This window comes from Hemitrygon akajei, chromosome 6, assembly GCF_048418815.1.
Source record: "Hemitrygon akajei chromosome 6, sHemAka1.3, whole genome shotgun sequence".
In the NCBI taxonomy this organism is placed as follows: Eukaryota; Metazoa; Chordata; class Chondrichthyes; order Myliobatiformes; family Dasyatidae; genus Hemitrygon; species Hemitrygon akajei.
This window is the reverse complement of record NC_133129.1, coordinates 92,457,789-92,465,611: the sequence shown is the minus strand read 5'-3', so window position 1 is coordinate 92,465,611 and position 7,823 is coordinate 92,457,789.

The window sequence follows — 7,823 nt, the reverse complement described above, 5'->3', positions numbered from 1 at the left end:
TTTGTGCCTCTGGCAAAGTAACTGCAGAATAATTTGTAGATGCTGCACATTGCTGGTGGAAGAAATTATTGTTCAGGCGGTAGATTGGTTGTCAATCAAACATTGCTTCAACTGGATTGTTGCAAGCTTCACTTATCCAAGCAAGTACAGAGCATTCAATTATATTCCTTACTTGTGCATTATAGATCATTGAAAGGGACAGGTGTGTTCAACCCTGCTATACGTTCTATTGCCACTTTATCAGGAACACCAGTACACCTGCTCATTAATGCAAATATCTAACCAGCCAATCATGTATCAGCAACTCAGTGCATAAATGCAAACAGACATGGTGAAGAGGTTCAGTTTTTGTTCAGACTATATATCAGAATGGGGAAGAAATGTGATCTAAGTGGCTTTGACTGTGAATGATTGTTGGTCCCAGACAGGGTAGCTTGAGTATCTTCGACATTGCTGATCTCATGGGATTTTCACACACAACAGTCTCCAGGGTTTAAAGAGAATGGTGTGAAAAATCTAGTGAGTGACAGTTCTATGGGCAAAAATGCCTTGTAAATGAGAGAGGTCAGAGGAGAATTGCCATTCTGGTTCAAGCTGACAGGAAGGTGACAGTAACTCAAATAACCTTGCATTGCAACAGTGGTGTGGAGAAGAGCATTGCTGAACATACAACATGTTGAAGCGGATGGCCAACAGTAGCAGAAGACAATGAACATACAGTCAATGACTTCCTGTAGCTAATAAAGTGGCCACTGAGTTTACATTCAACATTATTTCTTGTATATAAATGTTCTTGTTGCTGCTGAAGCCCCAAATCTAAGCCAGTTGTCATATTAGAGCCTAGTAGTATCGTCAGTCTGCATGGGGTGCTGTCTATGCTTTGCAATGAAGAGCAAACTAAAAAGAGCAAATCCTAAGCACTTTAAATTGCTATGGGCCACAGGAGAATTCTCTGGATTACTCTGGAGTCAGCTGTTCTAATGTTAGGATGAATGGCCTGTTCCATGTGTGGATCTAGTTTCAGCTGTTTGCACGATGGCTTTGAAGGGAAAAGTGAAAGGAAGAGAAAGGCAGGTTGAAGAGAAAGGTTTCTACTGAAGTAGTAGCTTAATGCTTAAAGCAGCAGTGACTTGGGTTTAATTCTGCCTCTGTCTGTGAGGAGTTCATATGTTCTCCTGTGACCACATGGGTTTCCTCCACGTGCTCCAGTTTCCTCTCGCATTCCAAAGATGTGTGGGTTAGGGTTAGTAAGTTGTGGGCATGCCACGTTGGTGCTGAAAGCTTGCTGGCACTTTCAGGCTGTCCCCAGCACATCCTTGAACTGCACTGGCTGTCGACATAAATGATGCATTTCTCTGCATGTTTCAATGTACATCTGACAGATTAAATTAATCTTTAAAAGTCTTATTTTAAAAATCTGTTTCCTCTATTCTCAACTCCTGAAGATACCACTATGTAGTGTTGGCTCCTTAAGTTCTATGAACTTCTGCTTACCCATGAAGGTGCCATACATCAAACACAAGATTAAATTCAAGCCTGCTTTGTTGAATGTAAAATAAGCCATGGAACTACATAGTTGAAAATTTTTCCCAGTGTCTCTGTGAACATTTCCTTCTCAAACAAGTATTTCCAAAGAAACAGAGTAAGCAGACATTAAATTTACTAAAGCTAATGAAAGCAACAGGAAGTTGCCAAATTAGTCAGCTCCCTCTTGGGTACTATCCTCCATTGTATCCAGAACATCTTCAAGGAGTGGTGCCTCAGAAAGGTGGTGTCCATTATTAAAGACCTCCATTACCCAGCACGTGCCCTCTTCTCATTGTTACCGTCAGGAAGGAGGTACAGAAGCCTTTTTCTTCTTATTGTGTCCACAGACAGTCTATACATGGCCCAGCCAGAACAAGACACATTTTTGCACCTTGTTGTTGAATTCAGCACGATCTGCAACAGTACAGGGTTCCTCTAGCAATGGGCATTCCAGGAGATGTTGCATAGTTTGTGGCTCAGTTCCACATTCACAAGTTGTCGGTTGTATATCCCCATTTGCTTAGTGACACCTTTGAATGACCCACACCAGTCCCAAGTCTGTTAAGCCACTTCCAGGTTGCCCAGTTGCAATTAGCTCCTGGGGGAAGGCTTTCATCCGGTGGAATTTCCATCGTTGGGGGTTGTTTGAGACTGGCAAGCCAGTCTTTCCACAAGGTGATGCGGGCTTCAGGTGGGGTTGATCGTAATGGAACAACACTGTTCATGAAGCTCTTCCTTGACTTTAGGTGGCTGGGTGTAGGTGTATGACCAGAGGGTGCCTCTCATCTGACGTTTGACAGAGTCATTCTTTCTTTCTGACTACCGTTCTTCTTATACCAGGAGCCTGAAGGCGCACACTCAGTGATTCAGGAACAATTTCTTTCCCTCTGCCATATGATTCTTTAATGGACATTGAACCCATGAACACTACCTCATTTTTATTATTTCTGTTAGTACACTATTTTTCATTTAACTATTTAATACATATATGGTATATACTTAATGTATTCAATTTAGTTTTTAATTCTATAGTTATCATGTATTACATTGTTCTGCTGCCACTAAGTTAACAAATTTCACTACATATGCTGGTGATATGAAACAAAAAAAAATGATCCTACATTAATTTACAGTGGCTGAAGCATTATGTAGCAGTTTTGGCTCCATTATATCATTGATACAGTGTTTATAAAAAGTATTAGGCATCACTGAGTCGTGGCTGAAATAAGGCCGTAGTTGGGACCTTAACATCAAAAGATATAGTTTGTATCGAAAGGACAGGTAGGGAGGCAGTGGCGGTGGGTGTGACTCTATTGGTAAGAGATGTAATTACTGTAAATCTTTAGAAAGAGGTGACATAGGGTCAGAACAATGTTGAATCTTTATGGGAGGAGTTAACAAATTGCAAGAGTAAAATATCCATTATGGGAATCCATATAGGCCTCCAAATAGTAGCCAAGATGTGGGGTTGAGATTGCAAAGGGAGCTGGAAAAGGCACTTAATAAGGGGAATGACACAATTGTAAAGGGGAACCTCAATATGCAAAGGATTCGGAAAATCAGGTTGGTGTTAGATCACAAGAGAAGAAATTCGTTGAATGCCTACAAGATGGCGTTTTAGAGATGCTTGTGCTTAAGCCAACTTGGGGAAAGGATATCTTAGATTGGGTGTTGTATAATAACCCAGATCTTAATTAGGGAGCTTAAAGTAAAGGAACCCTTAGGAGGCAGATCATAAGGGTTCCCTAACACCTTCACCATTGTTTTGGGAGATTTTAACAAGGCCAGTCTGAAGAATTCACTAACCAATTACCATCAACATATCACTTGCAATACCAGAAGAAACAACACACTGGACCATTGTTACACCACCATCAAGAATGCCTACCTTGCTATTCCATGCCCTCACTTCAGGAAGTCTGATCACCTGGCTGTACTTCTACTCCCTGAGTATAGGCAGAGACTGAAGACTGCAGCACCAGCAGTGAGGACCAAGAAGGTTTGGACAAGGGAAGCACAGGAGCGCCTACAGGACTGCTTTGAATCAATGAACTGGACTGTATTCAGAGATTCATCTTTGAATCTGGATGAGTATACTGCAGTTGTTACCAACTTCATTAAAACCTGTGTGGATGAGTGTGAGCCTACAAAGACTTACTGTACATTCCCAAACCAAAACCCATGGATATACCAGGAGGTACGTTGACTGCTGAAGGCTAGATTTGTGGCATTCAAGTCAGGCAACCCAGGCCTGTACCAGAAAATCAGGTATGATTTGCTGAGGGGTATTTCAAGGGCAAAGAGACAATTTTGAATGAGGTTGGAGGCAATATCAGATGCACAGCAACTCTGGCAGGGACTGCAAGACATTACTTCCTACAAAGCGAAACCCAATAGTATGAATGGCACCGATGCTTCACTACCAGATTAACTCAATGCCTTCTATGCATGCTTTGAAAGGAAGAACACAACTACAGCTGTGAAGATCCCTGCTACACCTGATGACCCTGTGATCTCTGTCATAGAGGCCGATGTTAGACTGTCTTTAAAGAGAGTGAACCCTCGCAAGGCATAAGGTCCCAATGGAGTACCTGATAAGGCTCTGAAAACCTGTGCCAACCAACTAGCGGGAGTATTCAAGGCCATTTTCAACCTCTCACTGCTACGAGCAGAAGTTCCCACTTGCTTCAAAAAGGCAACAATTATACCAGTGCCCAAGAAGAATAATGTGGGCTGCCTTAGTGACTATCGTCCAGTAGCACGCACATCAACAGGGACGAAATGCTTTGAGAGGTTGGTTATGATGAGACTGAACTCCTGCCTCAGCAAAAACCTGGTCCCATTGCAATATGCCTATTGCCACAATAGGTCAACAGCAGACGCAATCTCAATGGCTCTCCACGTGGCTTTAGACCACCTAGACAACACAAACACCTACCTCAGGATGCTGTTTATCGACTATACCTCAGCATTTAATACCATCATTCCCACAATCCTGATTAAGAAGTTGCAGAACCTGGGCCTCTGTACCTCCCTCTGCAATTGGATCCTCGACTTCCTAACCAGAAGACCACAGTCTGTACGGATTGGTGATAACATATCCTCCTTGCTGACAATCAACAATGGCGCACCTCAGGGGTGTGTGCTTAGCCCACTGCTCTACTCTCTGTATACGCATGACTGTGTGGCTAGGCATAGCTCAAATATCATCCATAAATTTGCTGACGCTACAACCATTGTTGGTAGAATCTCAGGTGGTGATGAGAGAGCGTACAGGAGTGAGATAGCCAACTAGTGGAATGGTGCCGCAACAACAATCTGGCACTCAAAGTCAGTAAGATGAAAGAGCTGATTGTGGATTTCAGGAAGGGTAAGATGAAGGAGTACATAATCCTCATAGAGGGATCAGAAATGAAGAGAGTGAGCAGCTTCAAGTTCCTGGATGTCAAGATCTCTGAGGATCTAACCTGGTCCCAATATATTGATGTAGTCATAAAAAAGGCAAGACAGCAGCTATACTTTATTAGGAGCTTGAAGAGATTTGGCATGTCAACAAATTCACTCAAAAACTTCTATAGTTGTATAGAGGAAAACATTCCGACAGGCTGCATCACTGTCTGGTATTGAAGGGCCGAAAGAAGCTGCAGAAGGTTGTAAGTCTAGTCAGCTCCATCTTGAGCACTAGCCTACAGAGTACTCAGGACATCTTTAGGGAGCAGTGTCTCAGAAAGGCAGCGTCCATTATTAAGGACCTCCAGCACCCAGAACATGCCCTTTTCTCACTGTTACCATCAGATAGGAGGTACAGAAGACTGAAGGCACACACTCAGCGATTCAAGAACAGCTTCTTTCCCTCTGTCATCTGATTCCTAAATGGACATTGAAGCTTTGGACACTACCTCACTTTTAATATACAGTATTTCTGTTTTTGCACATTTTAAAAATCTATTCAATATATGTAATTGATTTTCTTGTTTATTTATTGTTTCACTTTATTTATTATTATTATTTTTTCTCTCTCTGCTAGATTATGTATTGCATTGAACTGCTGCTGCTAAGTTAACAAATTTCATGTCACATGCTGGTGATAATAAAACTGATTCTGATAATATGATTGAATTCATACGCAATTTGAGAGGGAGAAGCATAACTCACATGTATAAGTATTGCAATGGAATAATGGGAATTACAGAGGCATGAGAAAGGAGCTTACCCAGATGGATTGGAGGAAGATACTGGTGGGAATGACGGCAGAGCAGAGATGCCTGAAGTTTCTGGGAACAGATATTGCTATTACAAAGGAAAAAGTGCTGGGCAAACTCAAAGCTCTGAAGGTGGATGTCACCTGGACCAGATAGACTACATCCCAGAGTCCTGAGAGAGGTTGCTGAAGAGATGCATTGGTCATGATCTTTCAAGAATGACTTGATTCTGGCGTGGTCCAGAAGGACTGGAAGATTGTAAATATCACTCTACTCTTGTCTTGTTTATAATTAATTAATTAATTATTGTCCTGCCCTGCACTGTTTTGTGCACTTTATGTAGTCCTTTGTAGGTTTGTAGTCTAGTGTAGTTTTTGTGTTGTTTAACGTAGTCTAGTGTCTCATAGTCTAGTGTAGTTTTTGTGTTGTTTTACATAGTCTAGTGTCTCATAGTCTAGTGTAGTTTTGTGTTGTTTCATGTAGCACTATGGTCCTGGAGGAACGTCGTTTTGTTTTTACTGTGTACTGTACCAGCAGCATATGGTTGAAATGACAATAAAAAGCGACTTGACTTTAAGTACATTTGCCTTGTCTGTTTGTATATTGTATCACTTACGATGTGGGAATACTTATTTATACTGTAATCATTGTTCTTGTAATCTTTTATAGTTAGTTGAAATATGTACGTTTGTAATCCCATTATCTATGTACCAATTTTATTTTGTTGTTATTAATAATGATAATAAAAAGATGGAAAAAGAAAGACTTTAAGTACAGAGGAAGACAAAAGAAAGGAAATTATAGGCCAGTTAGCCTAGACAGTGGTTGGGAAAGTATTGGAATCTATTATTAAGGATGAGGTTTCGAGGTACTTGGAGACTAATGATAAAATAGGTCAAAGTCAGCATGGTTTCTGTAAAGGGAAATCTTACCTGACAAATCTGTTACGAGTTCTTCGAGGAAGCAACAAGCCAAGGAGGCAGTGGATGTCATTTACTTGGATTTTCAGAAGATGTTTGATAAGGTGCCACACATAAGGCTGCTTAACAAGATAAAATCCTATGGTGTTACAGTAAAGTAACTAGCATGGATAGTGGAATGGCTGGAAGGCAGGAGGCAGCGAGTGGGAATAAAAGGGCCTTTTCTGGTTGACTGCCAGTGACTCGTGGTGTTCCTCAGGAGTCAGTATCGGGACCACTACTTTTCACATTGTTTGTCAATGATTTAGATAATGGAATTGATGGCTTTGTGGCACAGTTTGCAGATGATACAAAGATAGGTGGAGGGGTAGCTAGTGCTGAGGAAACAATGTGACTGCAGCAGGACTTAGACAAATTGGAAGACTGAACAAAAAAAGTGGCAGATGGAACAGAGTTGGAAAATGTATGATAATTCAGTTTGGTAAAAAGAACAATAGTGCAGACTATTATCTAAATGGGGAGAAGGTTCAAACTTCAGAGGTGCAGAGGGACTCGTGTAAGACTCCTAGAAAGCTAATTTACAGGTTGAGTCTGTGGTAAAGAAGCAAATGCAATGTTGGCATTTATTTCAAGGAGAATTATATATAAAAGCAAGGAGATAATGCTGATGCTTTGTAAGACATTGGTCAGGCTGCACTTGCAGTATTATCAACAGTTTTGGGCCCCATATCTCAGAAAGCATGTGTTGTCATTGGAGAGAGACCAGAGGAGGTTCATGAGGATGATTCCAGGAATGAAGGGGTTGATATATGAGGAGAATTTGGTAGCTCTGGGCCTGTACTCACAGGAATTTAGAAGAATGTAGGGGGATCTCATTGAAATCTACTGAATGTTGAAAGGTCTAGATTGGGTGGATGCGGACAGGATGTTTCCCATGGTGGGGGTATCCAGAACTAGAGAGCACAGTTTCAAATTTGAGGGGATGAATTTTTAGAACAGAGTTAAGGAGGGATTTGTTTTAGTCAGAGAGCAGTGACTCTGCGGAATGTTCTGCCACAGACAGTAGTGGAGGTCAAGTCCATGTGTATACTTAAGGCGGACGTTGATCATTTCTTGATTGGTCAGGGCATCAAAGGATATGATGAGAAGGCAGGTGTATGGGGTTGAATAGGAT